Source organism: Motacilla alba, chromosome 1A, assembly GCF_015832195.1.
Source record: "Motacilla alba alba isolate MOTALB_02 chromosome 1A, Motacilla_alba_V1.0_pri, whole genome shotgun sequence".
Lineage (NCBI taxonomy): Eukaryota > Metazoa > Chordata > Aves > Passeriformes > Motacillidae > Motacilla > Motacilla alba.
In genome coordinates, this window is record NC_052031.1 from 33620659 (window position 1) to 33634354 (window position 13696).

At 39.1% G+C, this 13696-nt stretch overlaps 1 protein-coding gene across 10 annotated transcripts in view; it reads right to left on the reverse strand.

The window, feature by feature from the left end:
* The window catches only part of GRIP1 (glutamate receptor interacting protein 1), a 308647-nt gene that overhangs the window by 199767 nt on the left and 95184 nt on the right, over positions 1–13696 (reverse strand). The window lies entirely within an intron of this gene.

Here is a 13696-nt window from a genome sequence, read left to right on the forward strand (position 1 = left end):
ACTCTTGAGGATACAGGAACTTTGCCTGTTAGGGAGATTGCAAATTTTTTCCCCGTCCACAATTCAAATATGCTCACTGAGTAGAAATGCAGGCTTATCTACACTTAAGGAGCAGCATAAGGGGATTTTGTACATGCTGCTCTTGAAATAAGTGCAGAAAAGCAAAAAGTCATTCAGAAATCAAAAGTCATGATTCCTGAAACATATATATACACACATACACACAGAGACAGAGATATCTGAGTTGAAATACCTGAGTTAGATATCTGAGTTGAAATTTCAGCATCAAGGGTTTTTTCCCCTAATAGTTCCTCTCCCAGGAGAAGCTCAGAAAAAGGAATGACCATGCCGTTCCTCCCTGCCCCATGGACACCAATAGGACCCTCATACAGCAAGGGCAGTCACTCAGTTCTGCATTAGGTTTAATGTCTAAGTGCAGACACAAGAGACCAAAGCTTTGCACCTTTGTTCTCCTGCTGCAACACTAAGTTCCAGACATAAATGATTTATTCTATAGTGACTGCACCTCAGAAGTTTGCTTTGCTGCAAGTTCTTCGGGTCCTTCTTTTCACACATCTGCAGAAACAACACTGAGCTGCTCTAAGCAAAGAGATCAATATAAACACACAGCTCATCTTTTGACATTTCCAATCTTTCAGACCCTACCAAAGAACCTCAAGCTGTCACTTACCCATCCCATGTGCATTTTCTACGTGCACATACAGACGTGCTTAGCTCCTGTCTAAAAATCAGTCTATGACTACAGCATCCCCACTGGCCTTCCTACCAAAGGGAGCACACATTCATTTGCTTGGATTCTGTAACAGCAATTGGCTTTCATACAGTAAAGAGCAGCAGTCATATCTTCTATAAAACTCCATATAAACCCATTTTTCACTCAGAGTGAATAAAAATGAAATAAATAAAAAATCACCGCACTTAGCAGGCAATTTAACACATTTAATATTTACAGCAATACATCTATCTACTTCAGGTTTTGCTCCAGTGGAACAGCATTTTAGGGTCAGCATCAAATAAGTCTCACTTTTTGTCATTCTTTTCCTTCTTTCTCCACCTCCTGCCCTCCAGCAAGCATTATACAGTTTAAAATGTTAATATTATTATAGGTTTCAATTTTAAATTCTAAGTGAAGGCTCATGTATAAAAGATACTGGCAAGAATAATTGGCTTTTCCAAACAAAAGAAATCAGCAATAAAGTGTATTAATCAATGATTATTGAATTCTGTGCTCCAGGCTAGTGGTTCCTGTCAACAGTGGTCCTTCAGAACCAGGTTTTCCTCTTCAGCTTTAATGAACAGGATTGAAATAATGCACTGAAATGAAATAATGCAGAACTAATCAACTGTCTTTGTTTTTGAAGTCTGAGCAATTTCCTTGAGAACCAAAATGAAATAGAACCACCATGCTTACAAATTCTCTTAGAGGAAACAATACAGAGATACTGATCTCTCAGTTAAAAGATGTTTTATCTCTGTCAGAAATAGGTACAAAGTATAGAAACGCAATACAGACAACAAACACTGGGAAAAAAACCATTAGAAGTACTGTTTTGTTCTACTCACACACACCTCTTTCTTTCAGGTTCCCAACTACAGACTTATATGGAACCTGTACCAATGGGACTACTCACGCTAGTGGAGTTACACGCCTGGCACTTGCAGGAGCAAGTCCTTGGTTGGCCTACAGCAAGGCACAGCTGAGACAATACAAAACCTCAAAAAAACCTCCCACTGTCAGCTCTGCAAATCTGCTTAATAAATAAAATAAACACCAAGCAGAAAAAGTGCAATTACTGCAAACAGATTTTTGAGAGCTTTGTTTTTCATGCAGCAGCTAGAAACAAACAAATAAATTTCCCCATGCATTTTAAGATGCACAGAAAAACACATTAAAAACCAAGACCAGAACCTCTGACTAAAACAGCTGAATTTGCAGATGCAAAGGCTATTTGAACTTCACTTCCTCTGCTTCTTTCCCAGACAGCTTCCTATTCATATTTTTTTGACCTAGCTTTAAGTTAAGGCATCCCCAGTGGCCCTGGGTCAAGCCTAAAGGCAGGACACACACATCTTGAGCTCCAGACTATGCTGTCACATTTAACAACTGACCATCCCCCTGGCTTGCTGAGCAGCACACACTAGTCTGTTCAAATAAATAAGTAAGCAGAAAGAGCAGCTGGCAGCCAGAATACAAGGAACTTATGCTTTTTAAAAGTAAACCATGTACTGCAGACCACGAGCAGACATTTTCCATCCTGCATTAAATAAGACACACAACTCTGAATACACCCTTTCCTGTCTGAATATGACTAGAAAACCTTCCTTGGCTGAGGGTTTAAATGACTGCAGATGGTGTGAGTTGGCTTTCTTCCCTTTGCAACAATGGTTTGATTTTTTATGACAAAACTGCAAGAAAAATCTTTATTAGACTGCAAACTCAGGAGGTACTGTGTGCCATTAACTTTATTTTTTGAGTACTTTAAAGGGCTTCAGAATACACAAGGAGAAAGGGGTTCCATGTATGTAATTCAGAAAATGCATAAAATTTCCACTTTGGGAAAAAAAAAAAAAGAATCAGGTAAACAGGGTCACTCAATTGCCCAGGGCCCAGCTGAAGAATTAAAGAACTATTTGCATCAGCAGAGAAAAAGGGGGTTGAGGGAGAATTTAAAAAAAAAAAGTTTCCACAGTCACACACAGTGGGCTGTATTTAATGCCAATAAGTGTGTGCTCTCATTTAGATATTATCACCTAACCCTTCTCTCCATACCATGGTCCTTGTTATGATATTAGACTGGACTTCAAAACTAGACAAATATTCCACAAGCTGAATTAAGAAGCCTATAGACAGATAAACCATTCACTGATCTTCTGGGAAGCGTTGATCATTTTCTAACAGTACAATAATCAAGTGAAAAACTCAGAAAAATTCATCTCTTGAACTATTACAGATTTTAAAATATTGTTTTTTTCTTAGAGTCTTTTTTCAGCTTAATTTTGCAGTGCATTTAAAAAATACAACTTGTGACCAAGAAAATACTACCAGGAATTTCAAGAACAATTTTAATTATTTAGAGAATAGTTAAAATGAGCAGAAGTGATCCTAAGTGGTTATTAATCACCTTCTGTAAGTTACTCAAAATCAAGTTTCATTTTTCTCCTTACATGTACATGTCCCTATCAGCTGGTTGTAGTTTACATAAAACTAAGGCATAAAGATGTTGCTATTAACCATCCATTAATTAATCATGTAATACATAGTTACCAAGTCATCAAGACTTAAAAGACATTTTATCACAAAATAAGAGCCCCTCACCAAAACTACATTTTCCTTATCTGAAAAATCCACCAACATTTTACTAGTGCATGGAATGCCAACATATTAAAGCTGTGTAAGAATTAATTACAATCAATTGCTTTCCCAGATTTTTTTTTAATTGTCTTAATTGCAATTTTGTGAGAAAGAAGATTTGAGCATCTTCCATATATTAAACCTATTTTCATTCATGGAGCAGTGTGTTACCTTGGCCTGCTCCTCTACTCACACTGATGTAACCTCCTTAATAATTATGCCATGAGCAACATTTTTGTAAGGAACTTAAACCAACAGCTAATAAACTTCTTTCACATCTAAAAGGAAGAAAACAACCTATTGTGAATGGACATGTGGCTGTAAAAAGCTCAATTATCTGCACAAGACAAAGGGCCACAAACTCCAGGCTGTAACTAGAACAGCCTTCAACAGTTTTGCTCAGTCTGTGGAAACAATTTGCATGACACAATCTGCCCTATAAAATCCACAGCCTTTCATATTCTTATAAGAGCCTGAGTTCAAAGGAGTAGTGAAGAAGAAAAAGATACCAAAAAACCCAAAATAAACTAGAAAGGAGCACTATTTTCTACCCACCCAAGAACAAAACACGAACACTGAATTGCAGCACATAAATCAATACCAGTTACAAACCAAAACTGTTCAGTGCATTCTCCATCCCTTGTGATACGCTTGGGAGTGGCAGCATTTTAAAGGGATGGTTGCGCTCTTCCAGCAGACAAACCTTGTCCTCTCTGTTCTCCTGTAGCACAGGGCTGGGTATTCCCTGCCTGAAGAAGCCAGCTAAGACACACATAACAACTGGGAGAGAAGCTGATTGTTCTCAAAACCTATCACATTGATAAATACACTTCTCTTTTTGTGAGATGCTTAGTGTAAACCAAGACAAGCATAGGTAAATCATAATTAACCTAAGCTTTGGACAACTTCTCTCTTTTTTCCTGCCTATGGTATGGTAGATGTGAATGCCAACAGCTTTAGAAGTGCTGGGGATGCCTGCGTAACTCCTCTGCAAATCTGTGAAGGCCAGGTGAAATATGGGTCAAGCTACAGAGGGAGCATTTCAGAGACTACCAAAATATCATTAAATTCATGGGGATTTCAGAGTTCCACCACCACGCTGCACTCTATTTAATTACTGATGGGCAGCTATAACCACCAGCCTGAACAGCTTTGGTTTCTTCACTTCACAATTCATTCTGGTCTCCTTTTAGCAATAAAAGGGAGCGTAGCATTTTCATGACGAGCCACGTGACATTCTACCACCACACAATGGAAAATCCGCGTTCCTGCCTCCCAAACTGTAAATGCCACCAGACGTATTTAGATTTACTGACAACTGACCTGAGCACTGCTGCTGCTGCTGCTGGCAGTGCTCTGCCATAGATCCAGGCTCTCTCCCAACTTCCCTTCACAAGCATTTTCTCATTTTCCCTAAACTGGGCTGTCAGATGCAATGTCCCTATCAGACAGTGTGGCAAACATCCCTTTTGATTTCCCAGCATTCGGCGCTAATACAGCTGGCACCGCAGCCTGCAGCTACTGCTGTGGCTCATCCCCTGATGACCACACAACTTAACTGGGCTCCTAAAAATGGGGTGCAGGTAGGAGGTCATCAGGGCTTTAAAGTATTTCCCACTCCAACCTACAGAAAGCAAGGGCAAAAAGTGTATATGTCTCTGTATTTAATATATGTTTGCATACCATTCATTTTTTACTGCATTTACTTGTAATACATTGTGAATACTTTCTCTTCTCTTTTAACAGAGATGCTACCACTGACAGAATAGTGACAGAATGCATTGTTAAGTGAGGAGTTTTACCCTTCTGGGAGAGGGACAATGTTATCAAAATAAAATAGACCTGAGCAGCCACAGAGCTTGTTAAACACACCCAAAGGAAGCATTTGCAAACAGACTTGAAAACAATTTATTGAGTTAATACTTCACATCATTACTGTGTACTTTTGATTTCACTTTCTTTTTCACAGTTTCATTCAAACAGTATTTCCCCCAGAGCTGTCTTTAATCTCTTCTCTCCTTTTTGCTTTCCAAAGTTTGGCTCTTCCCATGGTAATCTTTCCAAAGATAGGTCACCTCAAGTGTCTTTTATCATCTGTTCAAAGTGCCCAGAGACAGCCAAAAAATCAACCTGGTTCCTCCCTCCTCTGTCCTACAGCTGCCCACAGTGTTCCTTCAAAGTGTCAGCACAGGGACTGTTACTATAGAATGCACTGAAGTGATACACATGTGATCAGATCCTATGGCCACTCATCAAAATTTACTTCTGCATCTTAACTTCAAGGAGATTTTGGTTCATTTATGGCAAATATTATATCTGTAACCATGTTGTTATGAAATTTCCATGGCATGCTAAACCCCAAGGAACTGTTGGCTCCATGTTCTCTACTGCATGCATGGGCACACACACACACAAACCATTAAAAAACAAACTGCAGGTTCCAGATTTAAGAATTTCTCAACTTGGCCTCCTTTTCTTTTGCATATGCATTACAACACAATCTTTAATTACCTGATCTACTTCTTGCATGAGACCTCATTTAATTTAATGCCCAAAAGAAATTATTTTAACTACCTGATAAATTGTTTCAGACCTTGCTTTTCCCTCATTGCTCAAAGTGTAATTCCATACCTTAATTCCCACCCACTATTCAAGCCCTTCTCTCTGGAGAGACATCCATTTCTCCCCAAGTTCTTCTGTGGTGCTCATCACTGTAGCATTTGCTAGGTTAGCAAACACTAATTTATTTCCACAGCGTATCTGTGAAGGAGAGGTATCATTAACCCCATCTCATAGGCAGAGAACCAGAGTACAGGGAGATTATCATCAAAGGTATGCAAGAATTGAAAGGCTGAAGCCTGAGATGCCTTATGGCTGGATTTTCAGACTACTGTGACTACTGACTGTCTGACTTCAGACTACTAATTTCTGTGTATACAAACCAAACCTCCCTTGGCTACAGCAACTGGTGCCAGACATCTGCAAGTTGATGCTCTCAAGTGAGGGAAATGAGGGATGAGCCCTGATGGGATTTCGTGCAGCCTCTGCCACACCAGCACTAGAGCAAAACTGATCAGGTCCTTCATTAAGGACTCTTTAATGAGAGGCCAAATGAAGGTCCTAGAAGCACCCTTAGTTCTGCTGCTTTTTAAATCTGGACTATGAGTCGTCAGAATGCTGATTTGTGTATCATTTCCTGGGTTTCAGAGGGTAACTAGAAAACCATCTGAACATAAGGTGTCTGGGTTATCAGCAGTGTGGTCATCGTGGGCCCCAGTGCCCAGTGACAGCACAATCCCTGTGCTTTTCTGCTGAAATACACTACACAAAATTGCCCAATAATTTCTGTACATACCACCTCATTTGTCTTACAGAAATAATAACTATGGTAAACAGGTGTGTTTATATTTATGATTATGATTAATGACAGCTCCTGTCACGCCCTGCTAACAAAACACAGCAATCATTCAATAAATGTTTATAATCTCATCAGTAGGGGACTTATATTGTGGGGTTTTTTTTCCTTCATTCTACTAATTACTTCAAGTCTTCTATTGGAACTGAAGGCCGATATTAAAACTGACACCTCGGTAGTTGCTTCTGCCTCTCTCTTTAATCTTAGTTCCTAAAACCTGGTATTTCATTCACTTCACAATATCCAAGGGGAAAAAAGAATCACATCACTACGTGTTCATGATGTAAACTGACAAAGCCATGATTAAAACCAAGGACTAACACATCATTTCAGGAAGTAGGAAGCTCAGATTTCTCTGAATCTTTGTCTGAATGTGAACATCGTATATTCTAGACACACTAAAATATAAAGGGTACCAAATTCTCTAAAACACTAAGGTACAATCTTATACCAGCAGCCACTGTAAGAAGAGGAAGAACTAGAATGATTAAATTTCTTGAGCAGGGACAATCAGGATCTTTAGTTATTCAGTAAAGAATAGGACTGGAAAGTAAATGAAAAAAAAGTAGCACAGACGAAATGAAAGAAATTGTACGCTCGTAATAGCTAGCAGGGAGAAGTACTTCCACTTCATGCCAAGAATTATATAACTCAGGTCTCATTATTTCAGTGCCCTCAAATAAATAAGCTGTTTTTGCTCAAGTAATTCCAAAGCAATGTTTTACTATCCACGCTCTGTGCTGCCCTAGGAGCCTAAGGGCCACTTGTAGAAGAGCCACAAAGGGTCATTTAAAAAAGCAATCCTAATACTAACAAACTTAAAACTGGCTGTTGCACGACAGTTTTAAGGAAAAAACAAAATTAGGCTTTTGTGGTCTGTTTCACAAATAATGAAAATGTTTCACCAAAACCAGCACACACCCGCCTGGTAAGAAGAGATGCATTGCTCCAGTCCTGCAGGGAACCCCACAGCCTCGGGTTCAGGTGCCACACTAACAGACTGTGTAGCTGGGTGTCGCGCTACTGCAGCACAAGGAACAACACCAATTTATTATATCTTAATTATATAAACAACATCATGCAGCTAAAGCTACTATTCAAACAGACTAAGCATCCACAAACACAAGTCTCATCCCAAGACTTACACGTTTTAACTAATATAAACCATAAAAGGGGTAAAATAAGATTTTAATATATGCGTATGTCTTATGGGCTTAGAAAATATAAATAATATCATGGGAGGCTGAGGAGCTGCTAACAGTCTTCTTTTTTTACCTACTCCTACCAGTTTGCTTGTCTATAAAACAAGCATAGTATGTAATTCTTCTCCTCCACTTGGGTTCCACCGGAAAAAACACTTTCACTAGCAACCACGATGAACAAGATGATAGGTAAATGGGATCATCTCCAAAACACACATATACCTCAACAGAAGTCAAGCAATTCTCTGCAAGAGGATGGATGTCATGAAACATAAAACTGCATTAGATGCAATGACCAATTGCTAAAAAAATCCCCAACGGTTTTTTAACAATTTTAACACCTATGTATGTCGAAGAAGATGAAAAAGCAAGAGAAACAGCATGTGGGTAGACCCTTATCTAACGACTGTGTGAATTTTATCCAAAATGGAAAATATTGCTATTGTCACATGGGAAGTCTTAGCAGTAGAAGCAGAGACAACATCACTTGCTACCACTTTTGTTTCATTCAGAAAACCCTGAATGGGGAAGTTGACACCGCCTGCCCCAGCAATAAAGCTCAAACACAGCAGCTTCCTTTATCACTGTGGCTGGCTTGCAAACTGACACAGGGTGGTAGCCCTGTGATGACAGAGTCTGTCTGGACACGGCCATCACACCCATGATGAACTTGAGGCATTGGGACTATCCAGGAAAAGAGTGGAAAACAGAAATACTTGTGTAAAACAGAAATACTCAAGACCTGTAATCTATTAATGAAAATCTCCAGATTTCAATAACCATAAAACAGTTATTAAGATGAAGGAAATAAGAAGTTTAAATAAATTTTAGTTATTTCTTTTAAATATTATTTTCATTGTGTTTTCAAAACCTGCAATATCCTCTACTTGGGTTACCAACCCTTTTTTTCTTGTAGGCTTCAACAAATACTTTAGTTTCTATGAAAGCTAAAATTTTACTGTACTGACATGACAAGATCTGTGATAGGTGAAGAACAACCCCTCTCCCCACATGCACTTCCAGGTAACTGCAAACTAGCAACACACAATCATTGTAAAATAAAATGCAGTTGTCCTGCATTCCTCATCCTCAGCATCAATTAACATCTCTACAGCTCAAGCAAGAGATACTCAATTACCTTGTCACCACATGACTCACAAAATCATTAACTCTTCTGCAACCCCAATCAAATCTGTGAGATTGCTGCAAACAAGAATTATTTTTACCAATTTACAAAATGGAGAAAATCTTGACAAGAGTGATGTTGCTACTGACCACATAATTAAGAAACCATTGGCATGTCACTCCCCTTGGTGTTTTATCTTATGTATTTAATACAGCTTCAAAACCACCTCAGTTATGAAATGCAAAGACATTTATTCCTAACATTTTGGCAGCTATGGTGTGGGAGTTTCTGCACCATAACATTGAGCTGTGTTGGAGAATAACGCCCAAGTTGAGTTTTTCTGCTGACACCATCCCAAGAAGCATATCATATATACAATTTTAATTTTAATAATTCCCAGATTTCACTCAACAAAGAGGACATTTTCAATTCTGAGTCATATAAAACCTTCAATTTTTCCTTTTTTACCTTATTTGCTAGCCTAGGAGTCAAATACCTTCCCTTCACTTTCCAGTAATGACACAGGGAGGGAGAAGGGCAAATCAGTGGAAAGAGCATCACATGTATTTAGAGAATGAATTTGAAGAGGTTGATGATCCTACACTGAGGAACCAAATGATTTTAAACCAGAAATGTGTAATAATTAATAAATGGCATCAGAGAGGGAAATGATATATGACTTCACTGCAGATGTAGACTATGGCAGATTACTGTGTCTAACATATCAACACTCTTGTTACACAAAATATACTAGGCCTTGACAAAGGATAGAAGTAAGTTATTCATTGGAGCCTGGTGACTAAATGGAACATTTTAAGGTCACGGCTAAAATCATGGGACCTTTCAGGTTAGGGGGTACTTACTAGCAGAATTCTTCAGACATTGCTTTTTGTGATCATTATTTAATATTGTCATTGTAGCTACACAGAAAGTAAAATCTTTATGCCAACAGACTATGCTGTGAACCATGTTGAGAAGAACATCATAAGAAAAAGAACCACCAATGAGGAAAAAAAAGATCTTTCAGGAGATGAATGACAGACACCAGAGGTACCATAAATAAGGCAAAATTTAGCAAGATGCATTCACCCTCTAGACCTGCATGTTTCATGAAACTTGCGAAGTTCCAAAATGAGTTGAAAGAAACCCAAATCCTTCCAAGTATTTTGAAAAATAAAGACTTAGTGCTGAAATTATTTTAGGATGTGGGAAAAAGTGTTTGTTTTAGTCAGAGGTGACCAAGTCGGGCTGGATCCCAAAACCACACTCCCACTCAAGACTAGGCTGAAACTCAAAGGTCTTGGCACAACACCCTAACTTCAGCAATTGGATTTATGTAATTTCTGGGAGCATTCCAGCCAGTTCTGCTACACAGTATTCCTGATGGTTTGCAAACAGTCTTTGCAATAATATAACAAGGGCCTGTTTCACACAAAGCCTTTTTATAAGGAACAGGTTGAATGGCAGTGCTGTAATGCTGCTCAAGATAAGTATGATGCTTTTTAAAGTGTTTTATAAAATAAGCACTAACTTGTCTGAGTAGGTTGGGTAGCAATTTCATCACCCATTATGTTCACACTGCAAAGTCTCACTGAAATTAGTATGATGCCTGCACTACTAATGTCAATATGTGCTCGCGTACCAAAATTATTACTTTGGTTTTTCTAGCGTTACATAGCACAGACATTTCAGAAAGATAGGAGAGCTGGTGCTGCATGTCAAAGTAAGGTTATCCATTAACTGAACACAAGTGGATGAAACATCCAAGAAAAACCCCATCTGCCTCAGGAGCTGGGGTGTCTTTTTTTACTCAGGGAGCTTTAGGCAGGATTGCCTGTCCCCTTCATCAGCTGGGTCCCAGAATCAGAGCCAATATGGTCTTCGATGGCAAACCTTTGGAGGAGTAAATACGGTACACCAAACAGTGGGAGCAACAATATCCCAGTATCCAGGCACAGCTGGGCTGAGGACAAACTAAAGTCACCTTTTTCCTGTGATTCCCAGAGGCCTATTCTGTTTTTAACTTTGTTGTCTTTGTTTGATCCTGTGGTTATTCTAATGCAGTTTCTGCATTTTTCCATTAATTCTGCCTCCCTGTGCAACACTCCAAGCCATATTACAAATGGGGGAAGAAGAGAGAGAGTAACAAGCTCGTAAAGTGATTGTCTCAGACAATCTTCAAATGTACTGGCTAATTGGATATATAACTCATAAATGATGATAGAGAAGGGATGCCTAACAACATAGAGAAAGGAAAGTAAATCTAAAAAAGCTCCATCTCCATTCAGTTGAATGAACAATAGGCATTTGAGTTCATCAGCTCTGATATTCTAAAAATCGTAACAATATATACAATCTTTCCTGCAAGCACACATTTCTTTTAAGCAAAAGACTGCAGAAGGAGTGGCTATTAAAAGCTCTACAATTACTCTAAATTTGTACTGTAAACAGTGTAACACCAGACCATAATTAAATTGTGGGACAATTTCATTGTCCCAAACACATGAAATTCAATTTGACGAGTGCATTTGTAGTGGCAGCAGCAGCATCTTTTCAGATTTTGCACATTGTTTTAAGTAACTACCACACCTATCCAACCAAAACACTGACACATAAAGCACATGGAAAGACCGGACAAAAGCACTTGAGGAGGAATTGTGCTTGAGATGGTGCCTCTGTAAAGATTGCATGGCTCAAATCTCCTGTGGCTGTTTGGTTTAAGTAACTGTGAGAAGTAGCTAACTCCTTGTGCATAGGGCTGTGTGCTATTTTGAGTTCAATTCAATTTGAGTGCTTGAACACTGTTGTAAACATCACTTCAAAATCTGACACATATTTCATCCAGTCTGAAATACTTATGACCTCCACATGCTGAAGGATATACTAGTCTTATATTTTCTAAGTAGAGTAAAAGGAAAAAGCTATTAGATATTCAGCTCGATCTTAGTGCCATACATTAAATTAAGAGTTAATAATTTATTAATCATCAGTCAAGAAATCCTTATTACATTTGACAGTTTTTGGAGGGGCTTTGCTTTCTTCTTTAGAGGACCTTCAACAACAACAATCAGCTAGGGAAATATTTTGACATACGGCTTTGACACGTTCTTTTGATTTACATATTAAAGCAAGGAGAAGTTACATGCTTTCACTAACATATATCACTTTCAAATTTTTCAGTGCTAAACAGATTTAAAATTGGTAGTTCTTGTGTAGTAGATTTTGTGTAGCAGACTTCATGCCACTATGTTACCCATTATTACTGCATTGCCTCCCAAACAGGTCTTTTTCTTGCAAGAACTCCCTCTTAACAACATAGATCAGTTACACAGTTTAAAATTATCAGCATGATAAGTTTTCTTAAAAATGGAAAGCAAACAAAATTGTATCAAGAAGAAGCCCAGTAAACAACCAAGCACCCTACACTGCTTGTCTTTAGGAGATAGGCAAGCATGGTGCACTGGGAGAAAGCCAGTAAGAACAACTCTTGTTTCCTACTTTTCCACAAGAGAACAGTTCTCTGGTGCTGTAAGGCACAATCACATTTATCATTCTATCTTAAAACAAACGTTCTTATGAATTATTTCAGCAAAGTGGAAATGAAGAAAAAAAGATACTGACAGTAACATAGTACTGAACAACAAAAAAGTGCATCAAACTTCAGCAGCTCAACAAGGCGCAGCTTCACTGCAAAGGTCCCAAAACAGTGGCCAAAACAGCAGAAAGAGGCAATTTCCGCTCATGGCTGAATTATGCTCATACTGCCACCACCTTGCCCTGACAGTGCCACACAAGACCCCAGGCAGGGGCTGCGTGTGGCTTCCCTCCTTCCCACCCTCCCTGTGGGCACCTCTGGGCACATCATCTTCTCCAGAATGCCACGGCAGACTGGCAGCTCTGAAACCTGACAGGCACAGCAGACAAACTCTAAGAAGCTGCAGGGTCCAGCATACAGTTTGCACAGGGTTTCTGAGTGGGTGGTTTATTTTGGTTTTGGCAGAGCTGATGAGTGCCATCACGTGAGTGCCAGCAAAAAAAATCCCCACTTAATTCTCCAGGAGTGGTCCTGGACCTGCAGCGAGGAACCAGCCCACTCAGTTTACTCTCTAATGAAAAGACCAGGTCACAGCAGAGGCTTAGTAAACTGACTCTCTCTCAATAGCAAACATTATTCATCAACTTCAACTTACAAAAGAGCGTTCACTGCCTCTGTAGTGCTTTAAAAATATCCACACAGCCTCCCAAAGGCACTCTACAAGGGCTACTGCCACCCTACTCACTCCTCAACACAGTATTTTAACAAAAGGTTTCCAGCAGTCAGACTGGATTAACTGCATCTGAAATCTCACCAGGGTCTGCAGACAAACCCTCTTTACTTTGAGAGCTTCTGTGCCACTTCAGATGCTTTGTATTGTTCATCGGCAGCAGAGCCAGAAAGAGCTCTCACAGGAACTGACTTTAATACATACATGAGGCTCAGGTTCTAGCAAAGGAGGAATATTGCTTGCATTTTTGGAGTTTAAACATCTTAAGAACATAACATTTATCACAGCCAAAGGAAAATGAGGTTATGCAAAATA